The sequence below is a fragment of the Grampus griseus genome (assembly GCF_964374135.1).
Source record: "Grampus griseus genome assembly, chromosome: X".
Taxonomy (NCBI): domain Eukaryota; kingdom Metazoa; phylum Chordata; class Mammalia; order Artiodactyla; family Delphinidae; genus Grampus; species Grampus griseus.
In genome coordinates, this window is record NC_138999.1 from 96,791,725 (window position 1) to 96,808,619 (window position 16,895).

Sequence of the window (16,895 nt, forward strand, 5' to 3'; positions counted from 1 at the left end):
TGGCTGTATTTCCCTGTGCTGTACAATATATGCTTGGAACTTATTTATTTTATACATATTAATTTGTACCTCTAACTCCCCTACTCCTATTTTGACACTCCCCCTTCCCTCTCCCCATTGGTAATCACTATTTTGTTCTCTATATCTGTGAGTCTGTTTTTTGTTGTTATAGTCACTAGTTTGTTGTATTTTTTAGAGTCCACATGTAAGTGATAACATACAGTACTTGTCTTTCTCTGACTTATTTCAGTTGACAAAACGCCTTCCAAGTCCATCCATGTTGTTGCAAATGGCAAAATTTCATTCTTTTTTATGGATGAGTAGTATTCCAGTGTGTTTGTTTGTGTGTGTCATATCTTCTTTATCCATTCATCTGTTGATGGACACTTAGATTGCTTCAATTATCTTGGCAGTTGTAAATAATGCTGCTATGCACATTGGGCTATGTGGATCTTTTCGAATTAGTGTTTTTGGTTTTGGGGGGATATAGACACAGGAGTGGAATTGCTAGGTCATATGGTAGTTCGATTTTTAGCCTTTTGAGAAACCTCCATACTGTTTTCCATAGTGGCTGCATCAATTTACATTCCCATCAACTGTGTACTAGGGTTCCCTTTTCTCCACATCCTTGCCAGCATTTGTTATTTGTATTCTTTTTGATGATAGCCATTCTGATAGGTGTGAGGTGATATCTCACTTTGGTTTTGATTTGCATTTCCTTGATGATTAGCAATATTGAGCATCTTTTCATGTGCTTGTTGGCCATCTGAACTCCTCTTTGGAAAAATGTCTATTCAGGTCTTCTGTCCAATTTTTTTTAACATCTTTATTGGAGTATAATTGCTTTACAATGGTGTGTTAGTTTCTGCTTTAAAACAAAGTGAATCAGCTATACATATACATATATCCCCATATCTCCTCTCTCTTGCGTCTCCCTCCCACACTCCCTATCCCACCTCTCCAGGTGGTCACAAAATACCGAGCTGATCTCCCTGTGCTGTGTGGCTGCTTCCCACTAGCTATCTTTTTTTTTTTTTTTTTTTTTTTGCAGTATGTGGGCCTCTCACTGCTGTGGCCTCTCCCGTTGCGGAGCACAGGCTCCAGACGCGCAGGCTCAGCGGCCATGGCTCACGGGCCTAGCCGCTCTGCGGCATGTGGGATCTTCCTGGACCGGGGCACGAACCCATGTCCCCTGCATCGGCAGGCGGACTCTCAACCCCTGCACCACCAGGGAAGCCCTAGCTATCTATTTTTAATCAGTTTTTTTTTTGATGTTGAGTTGTATGAGCTGTTTATATATTTTGGATATTAACCCCTTATCAGTCATATCATTTGCAAATATTTTCTCCCATTCAGTAGGTTGTCTTTTTGTTTTGTCAGTGGTTTCCTTTGCTGTGCAAAAGCTTTTAAGTTTAATTTGGTTCCATTTGTTTATTTTTGCTTTTATTTATTTTGAATTGGGAGACTGATCTAAGAAAATATTGCTACAACTTACGTCAAAGAATGTTCTGCCTATGTTTTCCTCTAGGAGTTTTATGGTTTCTGGTCTTACGTTTAGGTCTTTAATCCACTGTAAGTTTATTTTTGTATATGGTGTTAGAGAATGTTCTAATATCATTCTTTCACATGTAGCTGTCCAGTTTTCCCAGCACCACTTATTGAAGAGATGGTCTTTTCTCCATTGTATATTCTTGCCTCCTTTGTCGTATAATAGATTAATTGGCCATATGTGCATGGATTTATTTCGGGGCTCTCTATCCTGTTCCATTGATCTATATTTCTGTTTTGTGCCAGTACCATACTATTTTGATGACTGTAGCTTTATAGCATAGTCTGAAGTCAGGGAGACTGATTCCTCCAGCTCAGTTCTTCTTTTTCAAGATTTTTCTGGTTAATCTGGTTAGCTAGTTGGTTAATCAATTTACTTCATCAGTATATTACAGTTTTCAGAGTACAGGTCTTTTACCTCCTTAGGTAGGTTTATTCCTAGGTATTTTATTCTTTTTGATGTGATAGTAAATGGGATTGTTTCCTTAATTTCTGTTTCTGATAGTTCATTGTTAGTGTACAGAAATGCAAGTGATTTCTGTATATTAATTTTGTATCCTGCAACTTTACTGAATTCATTGATGAGCTCTAGTAGTTTTCTGTTGGTGTCTTTAGGATTTTCTATATATGGTATCATGTTATCCGCAAGGAGTGACAGTTTTACTTCTTCCTTCCTTTGTATTCCTTTTATTTCTTTTTCTTGTCTGACTGCTGTGGCTAGGACTTCCAATACTATGTTGAATAAAAGTAACAAGAGTGGGCATCTTTGTCTTGTTACTGATCTTAGAGAAAATGCTTTCAGCTTTTCACTGTTGAATATGATGTTAACTGTGGGTTTGCCATATATGGCCTTTATTTATGTTGAGGTAGGTTCCCTCTGTGCCCACTCTCTGGAGAGTTTTTGTCATAAATCGATGTTGAATTTTGTCAAAAGCCTTTTCTGCATCTATTGAGATGATCATATGGTTTTTATTCAATTTATTAATGTGGTGTATCGCAATGATTGATTTGTAGATATTGAAAAATTCTTGCATCCCTAGGATAAATCCCACTTGATCATGGAGTATGATCCTTTTAATGTGTTGTTTGATTCGGTTTGCTAACATTTTGTTGAGGATTTTTGCATCTGTGTTCATCAGTGATATTGGCCTGTAATTTTCTTTTTCTGTGATATTTTTGTCTGGTTTGGGTATCAGGGTGATGGTGGCCTCATAGCATGAGTTCAGAAGTGTTCCTTCCTCTGCAATTTTTTTGGAATAGTTTCAGAAGGATAGGTGTTAACTCTTCTCTAATTGTTTGGTAGAATTTACCTGTGAAGCCATCTGGTCCTGGACTTTTGTTTGTTGGGAGTTTTAAAATTACTGATTCAATTTCAATACTGGTAATTGGTCTATTCATATTTTATATTTCTTCCTGGTTCAATCTAGTAGATTGTCCTTTTTAAGAATTTGTCTGTTTCTTCTAGGTTGTCCAATTTATTGGCATATAGTTGCTCGTAGTAGTCTCTTATGATCCTTTGTATTTCTGTGGTGTTGGTTATAACTTCTCATTTTTCATTTCTGATTTTATTGATTTGGGCCCTCTCCTTTTTTTTCTTGATGAGTCTGGCTAAAGGTTTATCAATTTTGTTTATCTTTTCAAAGAACTAGCTTTTAGTTTCATTGATCTTTTCTATTTTTCTTTTGTCTCTATTTCATTTATCTCTGCTCTGGTCTTTATGATTTCTTTCCTTCTACTAACTTTGGGTTTTGCTTGTTCTTCTTTCTCTAGTTCCTTGGAATACTTTCTTTACTTGACTTCCAGGACTTGGAGCTCTTCTGGTTATCCTCCTACCTCACTGGCTGCTCCTCCTCTGTCTCCTTTACTGATTCCTTTTCCTCTGTTTCCTCTAATCTCTGTGATCCACAGGGTTACATCTCACAACTCTTTTCTGTCTCTACTCATTCCCTTAGTGATCTCATCCAGATTCATGGCTTTAAATACTAAGTATAAAATTATGACCCCCAATTTGATATCCCCAGCCCAGACCTCTTCTCTAACTTGAAGACTCATACTTCCAAAACAGAGTTCCTTTTCTTCACCTCCAAACCTGTTTCTTCCATAGCCTTTCCCATCTCAGTAAATGTCAACTCCATCCTCGAATCTCCTCTCTCTCTTTTGTTCTCCCTGTACATGCAATATTTAAGGAAACCATGTTAGCATTACCTTCAGAATATATACAGAATTTAACCACTTCTCACCATTTCCATTGTCATCCTGGTCCAGGCAACATGATTTCAAGCCTGGATCATTACAGAAGCCTTGTCTACCTAGACTCCCTGCTTCTGCCCTATACCCCTACATTTTATTTTCCACACAGAAGTATGAGTGAACCTTTTGAAACCTAAGTCAAGTCATATCACTCCTCCATTCAACACCCTCCAATGGCTCCCATTTCACTTAGAGGAGAAGCAAAGCTTTTATAATGGCCTGTAAGATCCTATCTAACATGGCAGTGATCCCCATCCTTTACCTACTCTGATCTCATCTCCAACCATTCTCCCCTTTTGTTTACTTTGCTCTAGCCACACAAGTCTCCTGGATCTTTCTAGAACATGTCAGTCATATTCCTGCTTATGGGTCTTTTTCCTTGTTGTTACTTCTGCCTGGAAGGATTTTCCCCCATGTATATATATGACTTGTTCTGTCAATGAAGGAAAGAACCAAAACAATTAGTGAATGATAAACAACCTCCTGAAACCCTCAAACACCCAAGGCTATAAGGCCATTCTTCTTTGTCTTTATATATACTCTCTTTGAGCAGAGAGTCAGCTCTCACCTATAAGGTCATGACTCCCAAATCTCTCTATCCAGTCCAGATATGTCCCGTGAACTTCAGACTCACATCTTCAGTTGGCTACTGGCAGAGCAACTGCAAATGGTTCTGGAGGGAGTGGGGACCTTAATCTAGCTTGGTGCTCTGCTCACCAAGTCCTGTACCAGGCTGCATTAAACTGAGTAAAGGGGTGCTTTTTGTTCACATGAAGGTGCTGACTGTCCACTGACCAAGTCTTGTGCTCAGGACTGTCTACCTGGAGAGGTCGCCTTGTTAAATATTCACACAAAAGCTCCAAAAAGACTAGCTGTAACTCTGCCTCCCAGGCATCACTGCCTAAATGTTCCACTGGCACCTCAAACACAACATGTCCAAAAATGAACTCATCTTCTCTATCTCCACTGTGAATCCACTCCTGTTCTCGACTTCCAAATGTCTGTTAGCATCATCATTTTCCCAGTCATTTAAGCTCCAAACCTCAGACATCTTCCTCCCACTACCTTCTGCCACTTGAAGGCAGTTTCAGGTTCTGTCAGTTCCATTTCCATGATATTTCCTGTCTCTGGAATCCTGAGACCTCACTGTATCCACTTGAGTCTAATCCTGTCCTAAGTAATTCTAAGAGCTGTTTAGGAAATTTACTTAGCAAATAGCTATGGAATTTGTGAGTTGCAGATGAGTAATTATCCATTTAAACTATAAACCTGGTTTAAGTAGAAAATCTAAGAAAAGATTGGAGAAGAATACCTCCTTTCCATGTTCCTGATCTGGACAGGAATGGTTAATGCAGAGGGAATTATAGACTTTCTCAGTATATTGAGGTGGGAATTCGTAGCCCCATTCCTATTTTATAATACAACCCACTATGGCATACTCAAATATTCTGAACTTTTGTTTTCTCGTCTGCAAAAATGAGGTAATTGAATAAGATGAACTCTCAATTTCCCCTTGCTCTAATAGTCCAAGTTTCCAAGACTTTTGCTGAAACAGACACTTCATATCAGGGAAAAAGAAGAGGGGGATTAGTCCTTATTAAGTACTTCCCATATGTACCAGACTTGTTATATCCATTATGCAACTTAATACTCAGTAATAATTAATAATTCTGTGAGGTAGATACTGTTATACCTGTTTTTCAGTTGAAAAAACTGAGGTTCAACCAAGTTAAATAAAAATTTTAGGGTCACACACTTGATAGAGGCTGCGCTTGACCTCAGGTGACTTTGCCTTGAAAGCCTATCTCCCAGATATAGACATAGAATTTGCTCCTGTGATTTTTCACTTAGTTGCCTTACTTTAATCCCAAGCTGGAAGACAATTTGTTTTCAAACCAAGTGCACTCAAGTCCATTCTCTACATCTGTGTCTTTATTCCTGTCCTGCCCCTAGGCTTTGTGACCACCTAGAGGAGTGGGATAGGGAGGGTGGGAGGGAGACACAAGAGGGAGGAGATATGGGGATATATGTATATGATGTATAGCTGACTCACTTTGTTATAAATCAGAAACTAACACACCATTGTAAAGCAATTATACTTCAATAAAGATGTTAAAAAAAAAAGAAAAAACAAGTGCATTGAACCAATCGTCTAAGCATCATTTACAGTCAGGTGAACTCTGGAGCTCACTCTTCTCTTCCTCTGATTGTCCAGTTCACTTCTAGCTACATATTGCAGTAATCCTGAAGCATGGTGTTCCTCCAGGGAAAAACATAATCATGCATAGTTTTGTGGCGTGAGCAAGATTAATTATGAAGAAGCATAATTAGAATGCTAGGCGAGATCATTTATAATATCATTCAAGTCAAATTCTTGGCAGTATCCTTAGAGAGGACCCACTCCCTTCCCTCTTTTGCTCTAATCAAGTCCCCTTTTTCTGATACTCTGGAAGAACTCTGTTGGGAAAGTCCACCTTTAGGTGAGAAAGTTTAACCACATCCATTGGGATCACATCTACCAGTTGGAAAGTGAAAGAATCAACCTGTTGGCTAGGCACATTGGAATCTCTTGAGGTGCCATGACTGATTTGGATGATTTTTTTAAATTACCAATGATGAATTAAAGTTCTTTCTACAATATTGCAAAACCACAAAACATTTACTAGTTTAAAAATGTAGTTACGTATCTGGAGTTCGGTTTTTCAATTCTGTTGAAAACAAATGACTATTTTGATAAACATAAGCAGGAGTGGAGTACTTTAAGAGATATTAGCCATTAGTGCTTTTGCACAAATTAATTTTTATGACAGCAACATTATCCAGCAGGACTCCTAGGGAGAGAGACATAGAACAGGTAAATTTTGATGGGAAGAAGAGAGGTTATAGAGTTTGGGCAACGGTTTCAGTTGCTATAACTGAATTAGCCTATAATTTCATTCTTTTTTCTGTCTTTCGAGGGCTAAGTCTTCCTCTAGACAGCTAGCAGGCAGGCCTGTGCCATTCATTGAAGAGAAAATGGATTGGCAGTTAGGAGGTGGCATGATGATGTTTGGTGCCTGCTTGGAGGAAGTAGGGTATACCTGAAGAGAATGGGGCTCTCTCGAGGCTTAATTTAGAGAAGTGAGTAATGTGAAACGCCACTTCCTTTCTGTATCCCAGGCTGTAAAGAAGGAGCATTTGAGGGGCAGTGAGCTTTTTATAAAAGGCCCTTCAGTAACACAGAGGTAACCAATGCATAGGCCAGCTGTGTCTATCGGCGATCGTAGTTCCTCAGGGGTAAAGAAGTAGAATCAAGAATCAGTGAGGCACCCACTCTAAGCCGTGGAACTGCTGTGAAATATGTGGTCCAAGAGAGAGCAGAAACCAGAATGGAACAACAGTAGTCCACATCAGTTAGGGTTTGCAGAAAAGAGATAAGAACAGCACAGTGGGAGCTAACTTGCTACTCTGATGAGATTAAGGAGAACAAGCAGGGCTTTCAGAGACAAAAGGATAAGGTGGAAAAATTGAATGATTCATGTATAGGAGAGAGCGTGAGATTAGCAATGACTAAAAAATTGTCAGAAGCCTGAGCTGTTTTGAGATCAATCTTTTGAAAGGAGCAAGATCAGAAAATAAATCCTTGAAAGTTTGAACATTTTGAAGGTTTGGCAGGAATTGGTATAGACCAAATTGCCCCCAGCCAACTGCTTAATTTACTTCGTTTGTTCTGAGACTACTCATCCATCTGATTAATTGCTTTTGACTGTGCCTTTTAGATGTTTGCACATAGCAGTACTTTGTTCCATTCATTTATTCATTAAGCATTTAATAAAAACCTCTTGTGTACCTAGAACTGAGGTTGAAGCTATAAACACTTAAGAAAAAAAAAAGAATTGGAGACATACATGTTTCCTGCCTATGAGGAGTTTATGATATTGTTCGGGGGGCAAGATTTTCAATCATTAAACAATTTAAAAATCATGATTATGCAGACATGTTCTTGAAAGAAGTCAAGAAATTCACAATTTGTGAGTTAAATAGTTTGTTTGGTACGCTAGCCCTGAATGAATGATCATGTCTAACATTATTTTCTGTAGGGAAATTGACTCCAAGCTGTAAATTTAGAAGCAAAGGGGTCGTTGTGAGTTGGGGTTCATCAGGGACACGGATGTTAAGCTGGGCCTGGATGGATGACCACGGAGGAGGGGGAAAGCAATAGGCACAGATCCAGAGGCCAGAGTTGCAAAGGTGCACTCAGTGGCAGTAAATAGTAAGGTTTGATTGGAATCTAGGTTTCATGTTGAGGAGATAAGTCAGGCTGTTAAGGTGAAGTCTCTTGAACGTCAATCTGAAAGTATTGATTTGAATTCTATAGGGCTTTTGAGTAGAAGAATGGCATGATTGCTTCTAATTTCTTCTTTGGTCACTTAACAGTATAGCATGTCTATTTCATGCACCATAGAGTCTTTGAAAAGAGTGTACTTTAAGCTGAAACAGTTAAGTAAGAATAAGGTATTAAGGACTGTTTCCCAGACTTTTGTCTTCCAGGATCCATGTGGCCATTTAGAGACTAAAATTAATATTCACAGTTGAAGGCATTAGGTGTGATGCTCTCCCGGACCTAAGTGTGCCACCCTGGCATTTCTGTACCCAGGTGAAATTTCATGACAAAAGAACCATTCCATTTAACAAAACCAGTTTCAACATCTATGGACAATCACCATCTGGTTATAACAAACTACACAATAACCTTAAAAATGGGAACACTCTTTTCCCCCTATCATATGAGGAATGAGCTTTCAGGAAGGTGAATAGTAGTGCCTAGGAGCACAGGGTTTTTAAAGCCACACAGATCTAGGGTTGGAATCTGACTGTTACTTCCTAGCTGGGTCACTTTAAGTAAGTTTCTTTACCTCTCTGAGCCTCAGTTTCTTCATCTCTAGAATGGAAACAAGCATTCATATCTCAAAAGGTTTAGGATTAATTAACATTGTGCATTCAAAGCTTTCAGTACAGAGTCTCTGGCACATGGCCTTCAGCATTCACTAAGTGTCATCATTTGTTGAAAGTGGTGTTGAGGCTTCTGAGTGCAGATAGCATGGAAGGTGGAGGAGTGGGGTGGTTAAGATAAGGGCATGGCTTCTGGAGCTAAGCTGCCTTGACTTGAACACCAGTTCTGCTCTGTGACCTTGTGCAAATAACTTAAGCTTTCTATGTCTGAATCTTCTCATCCGCAAAATGAGTATAATAATGATGGCTGAGTAATATTCCATTGTATATATGTGCCACATCTTCTATGCCATAGAATTATGAGGATTAAATAAGTAAATACATGTAAAAAGTGCTAGAACACTGCCTGGCACATAGCAAACCTCAAAAAATGTTAGCTACTATTATGTGCCAGGCACTATATGCTGAAGGTTTTTCATGCTTCGTCTCCTTTAATCCTCAGATGCCTTACGAGGAGGGAGATATTATTATCCCCATTTCATAGAAGAGGAAATTGAGGCTCAGATGAGTTCTAGTTAGTAATGGGTCAAAGGTCACACCACTAGTAAATAACTCAAATCCAGGTCTGTCTGACTCTAAAGCCCTGTAAGCCTCTTAACCACTGCTCCATAGTAAGGCTTGCTTTTTTCAGGAGCAGTTCAGATGTGGTATGCCAGGGGCCAGTGAGAAGGGAAGGGGACTCATCTGGCAGGAAGGTAAATTTGATGTGACAATCGTTGAATTTGCAAGGCTGGAGGGGACTTTCACAGGAGGATGTCTTGCTATTTTCTGTAGAAAGACGTGTCCCCTTTAGAAGCAAGCAGTCTGTTCTGAGACCATGCTGTAAAACACTTCGGGAGATTTGTGGTGCTTAATTAGAAAACTTGGGCCTATTTTAAAATAGCAATAATGCAAACTTCTACTTTAAAGGGCAAAAAGCTAATGAAGAGTAGCTGTAGAATGAAGAGCCACCCTCCTAACTGAGAAAGGTCAGTTATGCCAAGTGAATAAAGTATTAAGAATCAAACAGGAAGCAAGGTTAAGAACACAAAAGAGCTGAGGTGGGTGGAAAAAAATCTCGTTAAGTCACATCCACAGCTCCAGAGTAGGACTCAAGAAGCAGGGCAGCAGCAGAAAGGAAAGATCCTAGAGTATTAACCACTTGACAGTACTTGGTTAGGGTCTCCCTTTCCACATGGTCTTTAATTACAGAGTAATCCTGTTTTTCTGCTTTCCTTTAGAGGGCTTGCAATCTGAAATTCTACTTTTTGAGATTTATTTCTTTAGCTCTATAAGTTTCCCATAATCAAATAATGATAGCCCTGATAGTGGGATAATATTCATAGCTAAAACTAATAGAGCGTGTATCATGAGCAGGACACTGTTCTAAGTGCTTTACATATGTTAACTCATTTAATCCTTACAACAATCTTGTGAGAAAGATCCTATTATTATCCCCATTTCATAGATGAGAAAACTGAGGCATAGAGAAATTAAGGAATTTATGAAAATCATATAGCTGATAAATAGCAGAGCCATGATTCAAACCCAGGTACTTTGGCATCAGCATCTGCATGTTACTCATCACATTATACTGCTTCATTGGACCATTATTTGCCACTAACGTGTTAGTTTGATCTAGTTTTTCTGCTTTTTTTCCAGTATGATCACTGTCCAAGAGCTAGGTAGAAAAAATTCCTGAAGTCACCAAATTCATATGTGGGAACCAGACACAGAGCTGAATAAAGTTCTGGGTCTCCCTCCAGGGGAGGATGTGTTGTGGCTAAAGATGGGAGTATGCCAGTTAGACCAGCCTTGGACTAACCCTAAAGTTAATTGTGGCCCTTCCCCTGGAATTGTCATGATACTCTTTTAGTAGCTTCTTCAATGAGAGAATTGAATACGGTGTTTAAAATCACCACCCATGGAGGCATACAAACGGGTTCAAATGCAGGCTCTGAAATTTGCTAACCGTGTGACTTTGTGTAAATTAAGTTTTCTGTGTATTGGTAAAACTGGTAAATGAGGAGAAAACTAGGACCAATCTCACATGATTGTTGGAAGGAGAAATGAAATGATCAATGTTTGAAAAAAAAAAAAGAGTAAGCACTCAGTTCATTTGGCAGTTATTCCCTCTGGGGAGCTTTTGGGAGCCTGAGTAGTTCATTCTGAGCCTAACTCAAGGCATTTTTGCCTTTTCAGGTCGTCTTTCAGAAGGTCTCTGAGGTCTTCATTCATTAGTCTTTATGGATTTTCTTTCCCCTACATTTGGCTTTTGATTTAAAGGAAGAGGACATTTATTCAAAGCAGTCAACCTTTTGACAGCCTCGACCATATTCTTTGCTAAAATGTGTCAGTAAATCCAATCATTTTGCTCAGGGGCAGAAGTGAAAAGAAACATGAACAAGAGATTGATGTTGAAAAGGCACCAAGATGGCAGGACCTTTTTTTTAATGAAGCCTTTTCCAAAGTGTGGTCTGTGGAACGTTAGTCTCATGAGATGCTCCTGGGAGAATTAAAAAAAAAAAAAAAAACAAGGTTTGCATTGTCAAAAAGTTTGGGAAATAGAGCATACTATATCTCCTTCTTAGAGAGCCATACTCCACACTAGTCTGTTAAAAGCTCTAAATAATTTTATAATATTTAAATCTGTTTAACTTTGTCTTATCCAACACTTAAACATTAATTTGACCTCAGAACCTTTCAGAGTGGGAAATTACCTTGATTCAATGGTCATCTCCAAGTATGCTACCAGGCAAGGTATCCTAGAGGTCATGGGGCAGAAAGGCTCATAGACTGAATTAAGATGTTTGAATCATATGGTTTATTAAATCAATTTAAAATGTACATTGAGGGCTTCCCTGGTGGCGCAGGGGTTGAGAGTCCACCTGCCGATGCAGGGGACGCAGGTTCGTGCCCTGGTCCAGGAAGATCCCACATGCCGCAGAGTGGCTGGGCCCGTGAGCCATGGCCGCTGAACCTGCGTGTCCGGAGCCTGTGCTCCGCAACAGGAGAGGCCACAACAGTGGTAGGCCCGCGTACTGAAAAAAAAAAAAAAGTACACTGAAAAGCAAAGGAAAATAGATGGATGTCTTAATGCATAGGATATGGGGCTGCTGATACAGCTCATCAGTTCATTAAAATTTGCCTATTAAACTAGTTATTTTCAGATAATAGTAACATTTTAAAAATTGTTTTATTGGCATATACTTGATTTACAATGTTGTGTTACTTTCTGCTGTACAGCAAAATGAATCAATTATACATATACGTATATCAACGCTTTTTTAGATTCTTTTCCCATATAGGTCATTACAGAGTATTGAGTAGAGTTCCCTGTGCTATACAGTAGGTCCTTATTAGTTGTCTATTTTATATAGTAGTGTGTATATGTCAATCCCAATCTCCCAATTTATCCCTTCCTCCCTCACCATCCCCCCTCAGATTACAGTAACATAATTGACACATTGAGTGTTAGACACTGTACTATTATTTGTATATATACTTAACACAGCCTTAGTTTTGCATATTTTGTGGTGGGGAAGTGAATAAAATGTTCAGTTCACAAAACGCACACTTGGTTTTGTCCTACGTCAATGATTGGAGTACCTAAATTTTCTTATTTACAGCCATCGCTATAGATTTTAATAAAAAGGAAATAAATGATCAGACTTTGGGTGTCAAGCTGGTGGTGGATTGGACACATGCATTTAATTTCACTCCGAAAGTTTTCCCCATTTCTTGGGTCCAGTGAAAACTTCTGGTGTAATTCAGACAAGGGCAAGGGTACTGTATTAAAACCAGGGGAAATGAGTGAATCTATGCATACTAAAGTCAGAAGCCACCTTTCTTTTCCTTCTACTCAACTCGTAGAATGTTAGCAGCCAGAGCTTTACTCTGCAGACAGCAGATTGGAATCATATTTTCTGGGAAATCTCAAAAAATTTAGGAAGATAGGCCCAAAGATACTGACACTGGAAAGTTCACCAGACCTCCTGAAATGCCTCTAAACTACAATAAAAGAATTACCTTTTAGAGGTGTAAAGCCCACTGGGATAGAGAGAAATACAAGGAAGATAACAATAATATTTTGGAAGATGGAAAACAGATAGATCAAGGTTAACTGAATTAGCAAATCTAAGAAAGATAAATTCTAGACTGGCAGTGGGGAAAGCTTAGAGTCCACCTGGTTTACCCTGCAGAGTCATCAAAATGATAACAGTTGGAGGCACCCTGTAGCTCTGGAACTGGCCATAAAGTAGAAGCTATTAAAGGAAGATTGATGGAAAGCTGTTAAAGAAGTAGAACACTAGATCTGTTCCCTCGCCTCGAAACTTCTAGGTCATTGCCCCGCCTCTACCTCAGCAGAAACTAGAGATTTATTCTCTAGAGATGGTGAAACATTGGGTCTCTGGACTGGGTGATACCATGAACAGCTGACAGCTTGAATATCATAGGTAACATGGGATTATGTGAAATGAATCCTGAATGCTGAAACCCTGGGCTTTTCCTCCCTCTAGGTCTGTTCAAAAAAATTATCCAAAAGTTGGAAAGAAGAATAAAAGAGTATAGCATGTTCTTTTGATGTCATGGGAACATTGTTTAATAAGCCCACCCAATGATGATTTAATTATCTAGGGAAATATACATATATTTGACTTTGCTATTTATATTAAGGGCTCTGACTCTGTGGAGTTTTATGTTAACTTGCAGATCTTACCCAGTAGAAACACAAATAATTTTTGTCCAGAAGAAAATATAACTTCAAAATTATAGTTTTTATTGCCTTGTTAGATATTAATCAGTTGTGTATCTAATCTAGCAGTCTTATTCTAAAATTGCTTCTTATATGACTCTAAGCAACGTCTAGTTCCTCAAAATGTTCTTTGAATCTGCTTGACCCTAGCTTTGTACGAGACTCATGTTTTTAATTTTATTAACATTTTATTTGGCAGTTTCTCAAATGTTGGCAGTCAGACCTTTACCTCTAGGTAGGAAAATGAAAGAGTATTACCCGGGAAATTTGACTAGCCAAAGAGAAAAAACCTAAAGATACTGACATCCAGTTTCCTAGCAAATGACCCAGGCAGACCACCTGTGTTTAGGATGACCATATATATTATCATACAAAATAGGACATTTTTGAGAGTAAGGGGAGGCTTTACTTTTCAAATTAATTTTATATTGAAACATAGTTGATTTACAAAGTTTTTTTAACATCTTTATTGGAGTATAATTGCTTTACAATGTTGAGTTACTTTCTGCTGTATAACAAACTGAATCAGCTATACATATACATATATCCTCATATACCCCCCTCTTATGTCTCCCTCCCACCCTCCCTATCCCACCCCTCTAGGTGGTCACAGAGCACCAAACTGATCTCCCTGTGCTATGTGGCTGCTTCCCACTAGCTATCTATTTTACATTTGGTAGTGTATATATGTCCATGCCACTCTCTCACTTCGTCCAAGCTTACCCTTCCGCCTCCCCGTGTCCTCAAGTCCATTCTCTACATCTGCGTCTTTATTCCTGTGCTGTCCCTAGGTTCTTCAGAACCATTTTTTTTTTAGATTCCTCATATGTGTGTTAGCATATGGTATTTGTTTTTCTCTTTCTGACTTACTTCACTCTGTATGACAGATTCTAGGTCCATCCACCTGACTACAAAAACTCAGTTTTGTTTCCTTTTAAGGCTGAGTAATATTCCATTGTATATATGTGCCACATCTTCTTTATCCATTCATCTGATGATGGACACATAGTTTGCTTCCATGTCCTGGCTATTGTAAATAGAGCTGCAGTGAACATTGTGGTACATGACTCTTTTTGAATTATGGTTTTCTCAAGGTAAATGCCCAGTAGTGGGATTGCTGGGTCGTATGGTATTTCTATTTTTAATTTTTTAAGGAACTTCCAAACTGTTCTCCATAGTGGCTGTATCAATTAACATTCCCACCAACAGTGCAAGAGGGTTCACTTTTCTCCACACTCTCTCCAGCATTTATTGTTTGTAGATTTTTTGATGATGGCCATTCTGACTGGTGTGAAGTGTTACCTCATTGTAGTTTTGAATTGCATTTCTCTAATAATTAGTGATTTTGAATATCCTTTCATGTGTTTGTTGGCAATCTGTATATCTTCTTTGGAGAAATGTCTGTTTAGGTCTTCTGCCCATTTTTGGATTGGATTGTTTGTTTTCTTGGTACTGAGCTGCATGAGCTGCTTGTATATTTTGGAGATTAATCCTTTGTCAGTGGCTTCATTTGGAAATGTTTTCTCCCATTCTGAGGGTTGTCTTTTCGTCTTGTTTATGGTTTCCTCTGCTGTGCAAAAGCTTTGAAGTTTCATTAGATCCCATTTGTTTATTTTTGGTTTTATTTCCATTTCTATAGGAGGTGGGTCAAAAGGATCTTGCTGTGATTTATGTCATAGAGTGTTCTGCCTATTTTCTCCTCTAAGAGTTTTATAGTGTCTGACCTTATATTTAGGTCTTTAATCCATTTTGAGTTTATTTTTGTGTATGGTGTTAGGGAGTGTTCTAATTTCATTCTTTTACATGTAGCCATCCAGTTTTCCCAGCACCACTTACTGAAGAGGTTGTCTTTTCTCCATGGTATATTCTTACCTCCTTTATCAGAGATAAGTTGACCATATATGTGTGGGTTTATCTCTGGGCTTTCTATCCTGTTCCATTGATCTATATTTCTGCTTTTGTGTCAGTACCACACTATCTTGATTACTGTAGCTTTGTAATATAGTCTGAAGTCACGGATCCTGATTCCTCGAGCTCTGTTTTACTTTATCACGATTGCTTTGGCTATTTGGGGTCTTTTGTGTTTCCATACAAATTGTGAAATTTTTGCTCTAGTTCTGTGAAAAATGCCATTGATAGTTTGATAGGGATTTCATTGAATCTGTAGATTGCTTTGGGTAGTATAGTCATTTTCACAATGTTGATTCTTCCAGTCTAAGAACATGGTATATCTCTCCATCTGTTTGTATCATCTTTAATTTCTTCCATCAGTGTCTTATAGTTTTCTGCATACAGATCTTTTGTGTCCTTAGGTAGGTTTATTCCTAGGTATTTTATTCTTTTGGTTGCAGTGGTAAATGGGAGTGTTTCCTTAAGTTCTCTTTCCGATTTTTCATCATTAGTGTATAAGAATGCAAGAGATTTCTGTGCATTAATTTTGTATCCTGCTACTTTACACAATTCATTGATTAGGTCTAGTAGTTTTCGAGTAGCCTCTTTAGGATTTTCTATTTATAGTATCATGTCATCTGCAAACAGTGACAATTTTACTTTTCTTTTACGATTTGGATTTCTTTTATTTCTTTTTTTTCTCTGATTGCTTTGGCTAAAACTTCCAAAACTATGTTGAATAATAGTGGTGAGAGCGGGCAACCTTGTCTTGTTCCTGTTCTTAGTGGAAATGGTTTCATTTTCTCGCCATTGACAATGATGTTGGCTGTGGGTTTGTCATATATGGCCTTTATTGTTAGGGTAACTTCCCTGTATACGTACTTTCTGGTGGGTTTTTATCATAAATAGGTGTTGAATTTTGTCGAAAACTTTTTCTTCATCTATTGAGATGATCATATGGTTTTTATCTTTAAATTTGTTAATATGGTGTATCACATTGATTGATTGGTGTATGTTGAAGTATCCTTGCATTCCTGGGATAAACCCCACTTGATCATGGTGTATGGTCCTTTTAATGTGCTGTTAGACTCTGTTTGCTAGTATTTTATTGAGGATTTTCCCATCTATGTTCATCAGCGATATTGGCCTGTAGTTTTCTTTTGTGTGTCATCTTTGTCTGGTTTTGGTATCAGGGTGATGGTGGCCTTGCAGGATGAATTTGGGAGTATTCCTCCCTCTGCTGTATTTTGGAAGAGTTTGAGAAGGATACATGTTAGCTCTTCTCTAAATGTTTGATAGAATTCGCCTGTGAATCCATCTGGTCCTGGGCTTTTGTTTGTTGGAAGATTTTTAATCACAGTTTCAATTTCAGTGCTTGTGATTGGTCTGTTTATATTTTCTATTTCTTCCTGGTTCAGTCTCAGAAGGTTGTGCTTTTCTACGAATTTGTCCATTTCTTCCAGGTTGTCCATTTTAGTGG